This window comes from Salmo salar, chromosome 04 (genome assembly GCF_965601325.2).
Source record: "Salmo salar chromosome 04, fSalSal1, whole genome shotgun sequence".
NCBI classification, from domain to species: Eukaryota; Metazoa; Chordata; class Actinopteri; order Salmoniformes; family Salmonidae; genus Salmo; species Salmo salar.
Genome location: NC_138294.1, coordinates 55123807 through 55139501, shown reverse-complemented (window position 1 = coordinate 55139501; position 15695 = coordinate 55123807).

Genomic DNA, 15695 nt, shown 5'->3' with positions numbered 1-15695 from the left:
TGGTTAGATTAACGAGAGTCTTGTCTTTAAATAGCTGTAAAATAGTCATATGTTTGAGAAATTGAAGTAATAGGATTTTTAAGGTTTTGAAAATCGCGCCACAGGCTTCAAGTGGCTGTTACGTAGGTGGGACGAATTCGTCCCGCCTAGCCCAGAGAGGTTAGGGTCATTGTACTGTTGGAAGGTGATCCTTTGCCCCAGTCTGAGGTCCTGAGCGCTCTGGAGCAGGTTTTCATCAAGGATCTTTCTGTACTTTGTCTGTTTATCTTTCCCTTGATCTTGACTGGTCTTGCAGTCTCTGCCGCTGAAAAACATCCCCACAGCATGATGCTGCCACCACCATGCTTCACCGTAGGGATGGTGCAAGGTTTCCTCCAGACGTGACGCTTGGCATTCAGGCCAAAGACTTCAGTCTTTGTTTCGTCAGATCAGAGAATCTTGTTTCTCATGGTCTAAGAGTCTTTAGGTGCCTTTGTCATACTCCAGATGGAAGCCACTCCCTTTTACTAAGGAGTGGCTTCCGTCTGGCCACTCTACCATATAGGCCTGATTGGTGGAGGGCTGCATAGATGGTCGTCCTTCTGGAAGGTTCTCCCATCTCCACAGAGGAACTCTGGAGCTCTGTCAGGTTGACCATCGGGTTCTTAGTCACCTCCCTGACCAAGGCCCTTCTCCCCCAATTGCTCAGTTTGGCTGGGCGGCCAACTCTAGGAAGAGTCTTGGTGGTTCCAAACTTCTTCCATTTAAGAATGACAGAGGCCATTGTGTTTTTGGAGACCTTCAATTCTGCAGAAATGTTTGGGTAACCTTCCCCAGATCTGTGCCTCGACACAATCTTGCCTGGGAGCTCTACGGACAATTCCTTCAACCTCATGGCTTGGTTTTTTCTCTGACATGCACTGTCAACTGTGAGACCTTATATTGACAGGTGTGTGCCTTTACAAATCATGTCCAATCAATTGAATTGACCACAGGTAGACTCTTATCAAGTTGTAGAAACATCTCAAGGATGATCAATGGAAACAGGATGCACCTGAGCTCAATTTCAAGTCTCATAGCAAAGGGTCTGAATACTTAAGTAAATAAGGTATTTCTAAAACCTTTTTAGCTTGATCATTATGGAGTATTGCGTGTAGATTAATGATAATTTTGTATGAATTTAATCCATGTTAGAATAAGGCTGTAACGTAACAAAATACTGAATACTTTCCGAATGCACTGTAGACTTGCGCTGCCTCAGGGATAAAAAAAAAGGGCACTTGTCATTTCCTACTATCAATGACTTAGCTGATAAATACTTTGTTGAGGGAAAATGTACTTGATACGATTGTGACATGTTGTTGTCTCACCTAGATATCTTAAGATGAATGCACTAACTGTAAGTTGCTCTGGATAAGAGTGTCTGCTAAAATAATAAAATGTCACAGATTTTTTTTTAATAGTATTCACACTACTACTGGTGCTAGTCTTACCCTGCTTCGGAGTGAGGTCATTGTCTCAATTGTATGTGCTGCGGTCTGTATCATATTAACTTGACTCTCTCTCCCACTGTGACACCATGCGTTTTCCTCAGGCTAGGGTCGTATCCTGCTTAAATACATGCTTCTCTCTCCCCAGGGGTATGAAAAGGCAGCTGGATGGGATGGAAAACTGGAGCCTTTTCCCACACCACATTGTCCTCCCTTGCCTCTTCCTCTTGCACCTTGCATTAATGGCATTCAGAGTGGACACAGAGTGCTTTCCTGGTGATGGGTAGAAAACATTACTGATTTTAATAAGATCGTACACAACAATGTTTGATGAGAACAATGAATCTGTGCCACAGTAGTAAACACTGTCAGGGAGAGAGGCATTGTGTACATACTGGGGGGACACATTGTGTTTACAATTTCAATTTTCTCTTGCCACATCTCTCTCAAAAATTGCATGTTTGGGGGCATGGTCTGTTTCCATGGGGCTCTAGGGCACCCATACTTAAGGATGTGTCTTTAATGTGTATCATAGCTATTGTACTGCTTTCATAAGGCCATAGAACTGTGGCCTTATCATACTTTATTTTCCATCATTATACACCACACACCCAGTTATAGTGTAAACTAAAAAGCTGTGCATGCTGCAAATCTGCAATCCACACTGCATACAGTATCTCAACCACAAATAAATATGCTAATAGGCTTTGTTTTGTGGTCATGTCTTGATGTCTTCCACATATCGGATGTCTTCTTTTTCTCTTCACAAAGTTACACGGTGCCAGATCATCAAACGGGTACTTCATTTCAGTGCTATTGCCTGGTATATAATTGTCTGCTGAGGTACTATTCCCATCGCTAGGAACATAAAACAAAATCCACTCAGGGCTGTTAGTTACTCCTGACCAGTTTTATTTGTACAAAGTTTCTCAACTGAAAATAAAACTGGAAAAACACTAATGGCTATTAATTGTATTAAACAGAGAGGCCATTATGAGGATGGCTGGGCATTAGGGGGAACAAACCTTTCTAGAGGGAACAAGCCGTGAAAGGGGTAAATCTACCTCCTCTTACTGCACCCCCCTGGAATACACACATGAGCATGATATTCACTCAGCTAAAACTCAAGGGCTGTGAGGGTGATGTGCCCACCCAGACTCTTAAAGTATAAAGATCATGAAAATAAATATAGATAGAATATAAAGCGTAGGGGCAAGAGTTCATAGTTCGCATAACGGTCATGGTAAGTCAGCTCAGAGTCATGGTCCATCATAGATATTTTAAGTGTAATAGCAGTTGATTGAATTGTAGTGGGTTGCAGTGCTCTGTGAGGTTAAGGTGGGCAGTGCTGATTCGGGTAGGTATTATGGAGTCATGTGAAGGCAGTGTGTTGCTGGAGGTCCATTGATCCTGCTTTACTCTACTGTATGTGGCATGTTAAGAAAAAGGCGTATTTCTTGCAAGGGGTTTGGAGCTACAGTATAAGAATGAGTCTGTACTGCTCAGTGCTTGCACAAATGGTCCGCTAACACGATTTGCTGAGGAAAAGGAGGTTTTTAAAGATTTTAAAGTGATCAATAACATCTTCTCCAGCACATTAGCATGCAGAGGGAAAACAATACTGTGGCTGAGTCAAAGGGTTGAAAGGAAGCTACCTTCACAAAGATGCTCAGTGGGCTGCAGCACTGCTGCTGATGTTGTATAAGATGGAAGCCCTGACACCATACAGTAGGTCAAATCCACCATGAGCATATATCTAGAGCACATCCTGTCCTCTACATATACTACATTCTGCTCTACAGTATAATGGGGAAAGTGCTCTTCCAGCAACTAATAAAAATGCTGGCCTATTGCTGCTAATATTAACCATGCAGGCCAAAATAAGTACCGGTATAATATCATTTAAACATGATTATTTCGTTGTTGAGTCATAGCTCTTTCTGAAAATTAGAATAAACACAACATTATGAATGTGAGATACAATGTCCCTAGGCTTTGGGCATAACCCTGCTTTTATATCTGTTTCTGGTCTGTTTCTAGGCCTGCATCTTTTATTTATACTCAGGTTTGTTTGAGAGGGAGAAGAGGGGGTTCCGTGTGGTTACCAAGCAGGGTGACTCCAGTACTGTCCCTGCTCCCTGCACTACCATGCGGCTCAGTCTCATAGCAGAGCGGAGCAGGGCGCAGCCTGAGAGGAGAGACATGGTGGAAATGAAGCGGAAAAACGATCCTGGGCCATCCTCCAACGCAACAATTCCTCTAAAACTACGCCTCTAGGGAATCGAGGACATCTCCACCCAAACATGTAATCGCCTACGTGCAGCAAATCCCTCCAGGACTACAGGCTACCCGGTGCTGTTGGAATACTAAGGCAAGAAGAGAATTAAACTATTTACATGCATTATTTATTCCCAGTTTAGCAGGCAGACCAAACCTAATCAGTGAGCAGTAAAAACTTATGGTAAAATAGGGAGTCCTGCCATAACTCTACAATAACCTTTTTAGATATTTTCATTACCTCGTGAAGTAAAATACTGCATGATAGAGATACCAGTAGGCCCGGATTCACTGAGACCTCATACTGAGACAATAGATTTATTTATAAGAGATGTATTTAAAAGTTGACCGATCCAATTAAACATCTCCTTATCCTGTATACAGTATTTCAGAGTGAGGATGGGGTACAGTATGTTACCTACAGCCTGTGTAGAAAAACAAAAAGCAAAACACAAAAATAAACTATATGGCTCACCATGACAGCAACAACAAATTCTCCTCAACACTGTACATGACAACAATACAATTAAACAATAAGCTTTGTTGAAAACAAAGATGATTTGCAATTTCAAGCTCATTTACTCAGACACCATACTAGAGATTTAGGAAGAGAAAGCCAGGGAATATAGTGAGATTATTGTACTTGAAGCACCGAGATTGAATTAGAGTAGAAAAGCCTCCGTCTCATCTGCTCAGACTGACACAGTAGAGCATGTCCACAGAATACATCACAGCTGTGTCGTTCCACCAATTAGGTGCCTTTTGAGGAGTGTAACTTGTTGACATTTTTATTTCACAAAAATGTTACATTCTGTCATAAAGAGCACATGTTCAACTTAATAAAAAACTTGTTTTCCCATCTCAAGAGAAAAAAGAACTCTAGTAATTGCCTATTAAGATGACTATTGTAAGTGACTATTAAGTAAATGCCTATTAAGTGCCAATTAAAGTAACAGGGTTGACAATTTCATCCTAAATCAACCATAATCATCTTGTGACAGGGGGAATGGAAGTTTGTTGTGTGTAACAGTGAAGGGCCATTGAACGCAAGCTTCATAAAAAATTCAAACCTGTGTATCTATTGGTAAAAGGGTTGAGGTGTTATACTCGACCTGCTCAGTTTTCCACCACAAAATGCCCAGAAAATGGCCCAAAAGAGTAGACCAGCTCACCTGATTTTACACTATGATATGACGATTAGATGTTCAATGTAAAAATGAAAAAGAAAGGAATAGTTTCACCTTATTAAAAGGAGAGTTCATGTTGACCTTAAAATGAGAGACAGGTTGTGGTTGTTGTTTTGTTACCTTAAAATGAATCACTAATCACATAATCTTCAGAAATGACTTTGTCAAAGTAACAAACTAACTATGGCTTTAGAATGATGGTGATACTTGAGAAAATGTTGGGGTTAAGTGGGTTAAAATCTTCCTATAAGTTACAGATGATGCACAGAGGGACATGTCAAAATGCTGAGTTTGCCACTTTAGCAAGTCTTAATTCATATAAAAAAGGTTTTTCAAATTCAATATTTGTGCACAATTTTGACTTAAAATATCAAAGGCACTTATTTCGAGGAACGACCCACCTAGCTACAGTACACTCTCACAATTACAGCTAAACACCACGTTTATCAGACAAGTGAAATTATACACTACCTGATTCACTGATTAGCACAGAATGTTGACTCTGTTGATTGTGGATGTACCTTTTTAATTGCTTCATCAGTTTTATGTAGCCTACTAAGCTGAACTTCAGCCAGACGACACAGGCAGAATACAAATCTACACACCTGCTGTCCAAAAATATCCAAACATAGTAGACTATTATGATGAAGCCTGCAATTCACTGTTGTATTACTTTAAAGTGCTCCACTAATGCGCAAGTGTTTGTCATTTTGGTTTGTTTACACTAATAATGAACATAATGGTGTGGCACAATGGTGCAAACTCGTTGTGCTGGTCAGTCATGACTCAGTGAGTGACCATATAAATCCATCTGTAAGAGCTCTCATGTCCTTCACTGGAGTCTGTTAAGTGGATTTGATAAAACATGAAAGAGTGATTACTCATTGCATTGTTTTCCTCTGGTTATCAAAAGGGAAACTATTGAAACCACTTCAGTTTTCATGCTAATTAGGAAAAGGGCGTGAATTCAAATCAATTGGTGTTTCAAATAACAAGGGTTTCAAATGGAACCTTGTGAAAAAGTATACTTTTAAACCCATCTGTCTAACACATAGCTACACAAATTAAATGATATCTTCATGAAATGACTGGGGTAACTTTACCATTGCCTGTGAATAAAATATTTGATTGGCATCATTACGTAAGACACTGTTTTAATAAACTGCTCTTTTCAACTTCTTATATCCGATATGGCTTTGGTCCACAATGTAACTTCAAAGTTACTCCTGTCTGAGTTGAGGTTTCTAAGTTCTGTCCTTAGAAAGACATACTTTAGAGGTTCAATCTTGTCAGAAGATTGTAGGCATGTTCGTTTAGCCTATAGAAATAGTTGTCTGGACCTGATCTTGCAGCCATAGTGAGGATTGTATCTGACGTCATCCTAACTCAGATACACAGTTAGGGAGAAAATAAGGCTAGAGCATTATTGAGAAATGGAAAATACATTATGTTAATATAAAAAAGTTATACAAGATTGTATGTTCGTACAGATTTTTCAGTATGTGAACTGCTCACTGCTGTTTCAGAACCTTGGACAGCAACCAGCCAAAAACCCAAGGTCAGAAAATCCAGCGATACTGGCTGGCTATTGAAATACCTTGAGGCAACCAAACTCATGGGGAGAGACCTATAGATGTGGAATATAGATGAGTGGCTGCCAAGCTTGAAAGTAAAGAAACACCCCACAAAAGTGGCATCAAATAAATGTTATTATATGAAATGTATGTGTTTTACACATAAATCAGGTGCATAGGAACATATGAAAGAATGGACTTTAGTATGCCTGGCTTGATTGAACTGTAGCTTTAGAATTCCTCATCAATGTATGATCAAAACAATTTTTTCCCTGATACTGCGATGCCATACATTTGATTTCATAACACAACATGCTCATCCTTTATTTTGATTGAGCAGCATGTCTAATGCAGTCATTATTCTCTTGATTTGTGTGTTAAGTTGATTTTACACAGTAGCATTCCTGGAATAGGATGGAATGTGAAATGTGAAAACAAATTTGAACAAACAGCGAGGTGACCTTCATGGAGAATGATTTTAATCTCTGATTTCTAATTAGCATGTTTTTTGTTTTGGAAATAATGTCTTGGCATTCTTCAGTGTTTTTCAAATAAGATAGCTTGCCGATTTATGCCTCTGTGTACCATGGCATTCTGTCTCTATTCATTTCAGTTGAATTACCAGTGACATTATTACTTTCCCTAGATTTACATTTTACAATAGCCTAATTCCAAAATTGTATGTTGAGAAATACCTACAGTTTATTCACCCAAACTGGTGAATTGCATGCTAACGTTCATTAATTGACTGACATGGTTCACTTCAGATACAAAATGTCAAACGTTTTAAAGGCTACCCTTTTCCAACAACAGCAAAAACCACTTCCGGTTTGAATGAATTAAACAAATGTTATAATTCTCAGAGAAATGAAAATAGACTTGTTGAACACTGAGCACAGATCATTTGCTTTCCAAATACACCAAGATTTCCAAGCCAAGAAAGTTTGCCTATAGAGGTCACCACTGCAGCAGGAGCTGAATCCAAATGAGACGCTTACGTTGTGTTCATTTTAGCATAGAGCATCTGCTGGATGAAGGACAGATCTAGATATATAGCCAATAATGGGTTTCCACTGACACATTATGTGGTAATTAGGTTTTCACTGAGAGCAATATAGTAGTTGACTTGTAGAGGTGCATGTTGACACCAGGGAGAGGGGAAAGGTCTAATAACTCTAGCTTGTTTGTTGTATGATGCAGGTGGACTAGTGGTTAGAGAGGTGAGCCAGCAACTGGAATTGTGTGTTAGAATTCCGGGTCTGATGGGAAAAATCTGATGGGAAGTGAGCTGCCAACCGGAGGGTTGCTGGTATCAAATCCTAGATGTCACTTAACCCCCCAAAACAACAGCTCTCCGGGCCCCTAGTGTGGCACATGCCACACCTCTCCAAAACCTGTATGTGTACAGTGCCTTCGGAAAGTATTCAGACCCCTTGGCTTTTTTTTTACGTTACTGCCTTATTCTAAAATGGATAAAATAATTTTTTTATCCTCATCAATCTACACACAATAAAAAACTGAAATATCACATGTATATAAGTATTCAGACACTTTACTCAGTACTTTGTTGAAGCAACTTTGGCAGCGATTACAGCCTCGAGTCGTCTTGGGTATGACGCTACAAGCTTGGCACACCTGTATTTGGGGAGTTTCTCCCATTCTTCTCTGAAAATCCTCTCAAGCTCTGTCAGGTTGGATGGGGAGTGTTGCTGCGTTCAAGTCCGGGTTCTGGCTGGGCCACTCAAGGACATACAGAGACTTGTCCCGAAGCCACTCCTGCATTGTCTTAGCTGTGTGTTTAGTCGTTGTCCTATTGGAAGGTGAACCTTCACCCCAGTCTGAGATCCTGAGTGCTCTGGAGTAGGTTTTCATCAAGGACCTCTCTGTACTTTGGTCCGTTCATCTTTGCCTCAATCCTGACTAGGCTCCCAGTCAATGCAACTGAAAAACATCCCCACAGCATGATGCTGCCACCACCATGCTTCACCGTAGGGATGGTGCCAAGTTTCCTCCAGACATGATGCTTGGCATTCAGGCCAAAGACTTCAGTCTTGGTTTCATCAGACCAGAGAATCTTGTTTCTCATGGTCTGAGAGTCCTTTAGGTGCCTTTTGGCAAACTCCGAGCAGGCTGTTATGTGCCTTTTACTGAGGAGTGGCTTCTTTCTGGCCACTCTACCATAAAGGTCTGATTGGTGGAGTGCTGCAGAGATGGTTGTCCATCTGGAAGCTTCTCCCATCTCCACAGAGGAACTCTAGAGCTCTGTCAGAGTGACAATCAGGTTCTTGGTCACCTCCCTGACCAAGGCCCTTCTTCCACGATTACTCAGTTTGGCCGGGCGGCCAGGTCTAGGAAGAGTCTTGGTGGTTCCAAACTTGGAACCAATGTGTCCACTGTGTTCTTTGGGACCTTCAATGCTGCAGAAATGTTTTGGTACCCTTCCCCAGATCTGTGCCTCGACACAATCCTGTCTCGAAGCTCTATTGACAATTCCTTCAACATTTACATTTACATTTACATTTAAGTCATTTAGCAGACGCTCTTATCCAGAGCGACTTACAAATTGGTGCATTCACCTTATAATATCCAGTGGAACAACCACTTTACAATAGTGCATCTAAATCTTTTAAGGGGGGGTTAGAAGGATTACTTTATCCTATCCCAGGTATTCCTTGAAGAGGTGGGGTTTCAGGTGTCTCCGGAAGGTGGTGATTGACTCCGCTGTCCTGGCGTCGTGAGGGAGCTTGTTCCACCATTGGGGTGCCAGAGCAGCGAACAGTTTTGACTGGGCTGAGCGGGAACTGTGCTTCCTCAGAGGTAGGGAGGCGAGCAGGCCAGAGGTGGATGAACGGAGTGCCCTTGTTTGGGTGTAGGGCCTGATCAGAGCCTGAAGGTACGGAGGTGCCGTTCCCCTCACAGCTCCGTAGGCAAGCACCATGGTCTTGTAGCGGATGCGAGCTTCGACTGGAAGCCAGTGGAGAGAGCGGAGGAGCGGGGTGACGTGAGAGAACTTGGGAAGGTTGAACACCAGACGGGCTGCGGCGTTCTGGATGAGTTGTAGGGGTTTAATGGCACAGGCAGGGAGCCCAGCCAACAGCGAGTTGCAATAATCCAGACGGGAGATGACAAGTGCCTGGATTAGGACCTGCGCCGCTTCCTGTGTGAGGCAGGGTCGTACTCTGCGAATGTTGTAGAGCATGAACCTACAGGATCGGGTCACCGCCTTGATGTTGGTGGAGAACGACAGGGTGTTGTCCAGGGTCACGCCAAGACTCTTAGCACTCTGGGAGGAGGACACAAGGGAGTTGTCAACCGTGATGGCGAGATCATGGAACGGGCAGTCCTTCCCCGGGAGGAAGAGCAGCTCCGTCTTGCCGAGGTTCAGCTTGAGGTGGTGATCCGTCATCCACACTGATATGTCTGCCAGACATGCAGAGATGCGATTCGCCACCTGGTTGTCAGAAGGGGGAAAGGAGAAGATTAATTGTGTGTCATCTGCATAGCAATGATATGAGAGACCATGTGAGGATATGACAGAGCCAAGTGACTTGGTGTATAGCGAGAATAGGAGTGGGCCAAGAACAGAGCCCTGGGGGACACCAGTGGTGAGAGCACGTGGTGCGGAGACAGATTCTCGCCACACCACCTGGTAGGAGCGACCTGTCAGGTAGGACGCAATCCAAGCGTGGGCGGCGCCGGAGATGCCCAGCTCGGAGAGGGTGGAGAGGAGGATCTGATGGTTCACGGTATCAAAGGCAGCAGATAGGTCTAGAAGGATGAGAGCAGAGGAGAGAGAGTTAGCTTTAGCAGTGCGGAGAGCCTCCGTGACACAGAGAAGAGCAGTCTCAGTTGAATGCCCAGTCTTGAAACCTGACTGATTAGGATCAAGAAGGTCATTCTGAGAGAGATAGCAAGAGAGCTGGCCAAGGACGGCATGTTCAAGAGTTTTGGAGAGAAAGGAAAGAAGGGATACTGGTCTGTAGTTGTTGACATCGGAGGGATCGAGTGTAGGTTTTTTCAGAAGGGGTGCAACTCTCGCTCTCTTGAAGACGGAAGGGACGTAGCCAGCGGTCAAGGATGAGTTGATGAGCGAGGTGAGGTAGGGGAGAAGGTCTCCGGAAATGGTCTGGAGAAGAGAGGAGGGGATAGGGTCAAGTGGGCAGGTTGTTGGGCGGCCGGCCGTCACAAGACGCGAGATTTCATCTGGAGAGAGAGGGGAGAAAGAGGTCAAAGCACAGGGTAGGGCAGTGTGAGCAGGACCAGCAGTGTCGTTTGACTTAGCAAACGAGGATCGGATGTCGTCAACCTTCTTTTCAAAATGGTTGACGAAGTCATCCGCAGAGAGGGAGGAGGGGGGGGGGGAGGGGGAGGAGGATTCAGGAGGGAGGAGAAGGTAGCAAAGAGCTTCCTAGGGTTAGAGGCAGATGCTTGGAGTTTAGAGTGGTAGAAAGTGGCTTTAGCAGCAGAGACAAAAGAGGAAAATGTAGAGAGGAGGGAGTGAAAGGATGCCAGGTCCGCAGGGAGGCGAGTTTTCCTCCATTTCCGCTCGGCTGCCCGGAGCCCTGTTCTGTGAGCTCGCAGTGAGTCGTCGAGCCACGGAGCAGGAGGGGAGGACCGAGCCGGCCTGGAGGATAGGGGACAGAGGAAATCAAAGGATGCAGAGAGGGAGGAGAGGAGGGTTGAGGAGGCAGAATCAGGAGATAGGTTGGAGAAGGTTTGAGCAGAGGGAAGAGATGATAGGATGGAAGAGGAGAGAGTAGCGGGAGAGAGAGAGCGAAGGTTGGGACGGCGCAATACCATCCGAGTAGGGGCAGAGTGAGAAGTGTTGGATGAGAGCGAGAGGGAAAAGGATACAAGGTAGTGGTCGGAGACTTGGAGGGGAGTTGCAATGAGATTAGTGGAAGAACAGCATCTAGTAAAGATGAGGTCAAGCGTATTGCCTGCCTTGTGAGTAGGGGGGGAAGGTGAGAGGGTGAGGTCGAAAGAGGAGAGGAGTGGAAAGAAGGAGGCAGAGAGGAATGAGTCGAAGGTAGACGTGGGGAGGTTAAAGTCACCCAGAACTGTGAGAGGTGAGCCATCCTCAGGAAAGGAACTTATCAAGGCGTCAAGCTCATTGATGAACTCTCCAAGGGAACCTGGAGGGCGATAAATGATAAGGATGTTAAGCTTGAAAGGGCTGGTAACTGTGACAGCATGGAATTCAAATGAGGAGATAGACAGATGGGTCAGGGGAGAAAGAGAGAATGTCCACTTGGGAGAGATGAGGATTCCAGTGCCACCACCCCGCTGGCTCGATGCTCTAGGGGTATGCGAGAACACGTAGTCAGACGAGGAGAGAGCAGTAGGAGTAGCAGTGTTATCTGTGGTAATCCATGTTTCCGTCAGCGCCAGGAAGTCTAGGGACTGGAGGGTAGCATAGGCTGAGATGAACTCAGCCTTGTTGGCCGCAGACCGGCAGTTCCAGAGGCTGCCGGAGACCTGGAACTCCACGTGGGTCGTGCGCGCTGGGACCACCAGGTTAGAGTGGCAGCGGCCACGAGGTGTGGAGCGTTTGTATGGCCTGTGCAGAGGAGAGAGAACAGGGATAGACAGACACATAGTAGACAAGCTACAGAAGAGGCTACGCTAATGCAAAGGAGATTGGAATGACAAGTGGACTACACGTCTCGAATGTTCAGGAAGTTAAGCTTACGTTGCAAAAATCTTATTGACTAAAATGATACAGTACTGCTGGCTGGTGGAGTAGGCTAGCTAGCAGTGGCTGCGTTGTTGACTTTGAACGTGTAGCTGGCTAGGTAACCTCGATAGTTTCAGTACTACACCTTGTCATGATACAAAGCAACTTTGTAGCTAGCTAGCTAACATAACACTAATCAAGACGTTCCTTGTAATGTATTTAGTTTCTACAATGCTGCTCGTCGGTAATAGTTGGCTGGGTACCTCATGGCTTGGTTCTTGCGCTGACATGCACTGTCAACTGTGGGACCTTATATAAACAGGTGTGTGCCTTTCAAAATCATGTCCAATCAATTGAATTTACCACAGGTGGACTCCAAGTTGTAAAAACATCTCAAGGATAATCAATGGAAACAGGATGCACCTGAGCTCAATTTTGAGTCTCGTAGCAAAGAGTCTGAGTACTTATGTAAATAAGGTATTTCTGTTTGCTATTTTTAATACATTTGCAAAAGAAAAATGTGTGTAGATTGATGAGGAAAATGTTTTATTTAATCCATGTTAGAATAAGGCTGTAACGTAACAAAACGTGGAAAAGGGAAGGGGTCTGAATACTTTCTGAATGCACTTGTATGTACGGTGAGCTCCAAAAGTACCGGGATGGTGACATATTTTTGGGGTATTGGCTCAGCCCTTTGATTGAAATGATACAGTGACTATGAGGTTGAAGTGCAGACTTTCAGCTTTAATTTGTGTGTATTTTCATCCATATCAGGTGAACTGTTTAGAAATTACAGCACCTTTTGTGCATTGTCCCCCCATTTTAGGGGACTAAAAGTTTTGGGACAAATTCACTTATATGCGTATTAAAGTAGAAAAGTTAAGTATTCATAGCACACAATGACTATGTCAAGCTTGTGACTACACATTTGTCGGATGCATTTGCTGTTTGTTTTGGTTGTGTTTCAGATTATTTGGTGTCCAATAGAAATGAATGGTAAATAATGTATTGTGTCATTTTGGAGTCACTTTTATTGTAAATCAAATCAAATCAAATGTTATTGGTCACATACACGTGATTTGCATATGTTATTGCGGTTGTAGCGAAATGCTTGTGTTTCTAGCTCTGACAGTGCAGTAATATCTAACAAGTCATATCTATCAAATTACACAACATATACCCAATACACACAAATCTAAGTAGGAATGAATTAAGACTATATGCATATGGAAGAGTGATGTCAGAGCGGAATGGACTAAGATACCGTAGAATAGTATAGAATACAGTATATACATATGAGATAAGTAATACCAGATATGTAAACATTATTAAGTGACCAAGATATCATAGAATAGTATAGAATACAGTAAATACATATGAGATGAGTAATGCAAGATATGTAAACATTATTAAGTGACTAAGATACTGTAGAATAGTATAGAATACTGTATATACATATGAGATGAGTAATGCCAGATATGTAAACATTATTAAAGTGACTAGTGTTCCATTCCTTAGAGTGGCCAGTGATTCCTAGTCTATGCCTATAGGTAGCAGCCTCTAATGGGGTGGCAGGTAGCCTAGTGGTTAGAGCGTTGGACTAGTAACCTAAAGGTTGCAAGATTGAATCCCAGAGCTGACAAGGTAAAAATCTGTTGTTCTGCCCCTGAACAAGGCACTGTTCCTAGGCCGTCATTGAAAATGACATTTTTTTCTTAACTGACTTGCCAAGTTAAATAAAGGGAGGGGGGGAAGAAAAAAACATGTGCTAGTGATGGCTGTTGAAGTCTGATGGCCTTGAGATAGAAGCTGTTTTTCAGTCTCTCGGTCCCAGCTTTGATGCACCTGTACTGACCTCGCCTTCTGGATGGTAATGGGGTGAACAGGCAGTGGCTCGGGTGGTTGATGTCCTTGATTATCTTTTTGGCCTTCCTGTGACATTGGGTGCTCTAGGTGTCCTGGAGGGTGGATAGTTTGCCTCCGGTAATGCGTTGGGGAGACCGCACCACCCTCTGGAGAGCCTTGCGGTACAAAAGGTGTTGTAATTTCTAAACAGTTCACCCAATATCGACAAAAATACCCTCAAATTGAAGCTGACAGCACTTTAACCTCAATTGTATCATTTCAAAGCCAATTCAACAACAAACTGTCAATGTCCCAATACTTTTGGAGCTTAGTGTATGTGGGTTTGTCGTAGGGGCTGGGTTAAAAGAGGAAGTCAAATTTAGGTTACCTTGTGTGCAACTGACCAATAAAGTTATCTTCATCTTAATCTTACATTTGATCAATCAGGCTTGTAGCTGGTGGACCACCCACTGGACACAGACATCAGTTCAACATCTAGTTTTGATTTACATCTGATTTAGTTGTCAACTAATGTGAATTCAATGTGAAAGCAACAAAAATGTGAGCCATGTCATTGGATTTAGGTAAAGGTTGTATGAAAAAAAAGTATGAAAATGTATGCACTCACTACTGTAAGTCGCTCTGGATAAGAGTGTCTGCTAAATTACTAAAACTTAAAATGTAAATGTAAAGGTTTGGTGAAAAAACTACAAACGATACCAAAATTCCTTTATGTTGATGACTTTTTGCAAATCCATTCAGTTTTTCCCAATGATTCAACATCATCACATAGATTTAGATGTAATTTTCTATTTTGTGGAAACAACATTGATTCACCCAGTTTGTGCCCAGTGGACATGGACTGAAACCTGCGCTGATCAGCAGGAGGAAAAGTGAAGTATTTGTCTGAAACAGTCCTGAGACTTAAAAAAAATATTTGATTTATCGATCACACTGTACAGTATTGTGCATAGACTCACTGCCAACAAGCCTCAGGCAGTTGATTGCACAACAAATTATGCAGCCAAGGTGTTTGATCCTAGTTGTCTGGCAGGTAGGAGGATGGAGGGGGCTGTGGGAGGGCATTGTTTGCACTACTTTCAGGCAGATTATAAAAATGCAATAGAATGGACAATGGCTTGAAACAACATTCTATGGATGAACAAAGGTACCCTTTGCATACCTAAAATAGCACGTGGTAGAAATTAATTAGCACCTAGTAGAAATGCCATACTGTATATCAACCGTTAAAAACACATTTCATGTTTGTACTGTAGGCTTTTTCTTGTTGAAGGTAAACTCATGAGAGTTTGTGTTACTGTTTTGATATAATGATATGCACTAACCCTCAGACATGTATCAATATATTTGTTTGTAGAGAATATCTGTTATAAAACGTTATCCCAATCAATCTTTAGGAATCTTTCCAGTGTGGTAAAACGAAACACTGCTCTCTTGCCTCGAATTTGCATTTTGATGATATTGTATGTGCATTTTTTTAGGATCCTTAGAGGGAACAAAAAAACTTTAGGCGAAACAGCTCTGCTCTCTGCCTCCCTCTCTCAGCCTTTCTTTCTGCCTCTCTTTCTTTGTGCCTCTCTCTCTCTGCCCCCTTTCTCTCTCTCTCTCCCTCTTTCTCTCTCTCTTGTTTTTCTCTCTCTCGCTC